The sequence below is a fragment of the Octopus bimaculoides genome, chromosome 10 (genome assembly GCF_001194135.2).
Source record: "Octopus bimaculoides isolate UCB-OBI-ISO-001 chromosome 10, ASM119413v2, whole genome shotgun sequence".
NCBI classification, from domain to species: Eukaryota; Metazoa; Mollusca; class Cephalopoda; order Octopoda; family Octopodidae; genus Octopus; species Octopus bimaculoides.
Window position 1 is genome coordinate 51616714 of NC_068990.1, and position 1200 is coordinate 51617913.

A 1200-nucleotide genomic window follows, 5' to 3' on the forward strand; every position below is an offset into this window, starting at 1 on the left:
GCATTCATACGCATGTACAGATATGCATACCCACATATTTATAGGCATACATACATACATACATACATACATACATACATACATACATATCATGAACTAACTGTTACTTTCTTAGATGCAGGACGGAATTTTGTCAGTGAACAGGTCGCTCAAAGCGACGGAAATATTTTGACAAATAAAATTTAAATGTTGAAGTGAATCTAACGGTTTTGTGCGTTTTTAAATGGCCTATAAATATCTTCCACGCTGCAATTGTTTTTGTTTCAGCACACGTTCTCAGATCAGGTCACTTGCTATGCAAGTACATCTCTGTAATATATGTATGTATATTTATATATGCGTGTGTGTGTGTGTGTGTGTGTGTGTGTATTTATATATAATATAAATAATACATATGCATATATACATACGTATATGTACATACCTACATGTATACGTATAAACATATGCATATGTGGGCACAAGACGTCACAAAACGTAAACAACATAAAATAGGAATAAATTCAATATGAACTTCTTTTGTGAACAACGAAAGAAGCAAATGGAAAACGAGATAAACAGCATAAAGAGCAACCCTTCGTCAGTTGTCGGCTGTTTCTCTAATCCGTATTTCGACTATTTCATGACAAGATACGCCTTCGATAAAACAGTTGCTCCCGCAAAGCAAATCAAATAAAATTTGGGATTTTGCGGAGGGTCAAAATTGGTAACAAACACAGGACAGTGAAAACAAACAGGAAGGGCTGCTAAGCCTAAACGAGGTGAGGTGGTGAACGCAGAGAAACAAGCTTGGACAGAAGACAGACAAGAATACGTCTGATTCGTCCAGCTACAACATAAAGAAACAAACAAAAGTTAGAAGAAGGAAGATAGCCGATGGTCACGTGGGAGCTACGAGAGCAAAGGAAGAAGATTAAGGGAGAGAGAGAGAGAGTGACAGACAGAGAACTGTGAAGGGGAATAGAAAAGATTTGGAGAAAGGATAAGAGAGAAAGATGAGAGTGGGAGAAGGGAGTAAAAGAATAAGAGAAGGAAGAGAGAAAACGAAAGAGTAATAGGATAGAATAGAGTGTCGTATCAGAATTATTAAGATAAAACTTATTTGGGAAAGGATGCGTGGCATTCAATCATATAATAATATAAATAATATATATATGCATATACGTATACACTCTGGTATATATATATATATATATATAT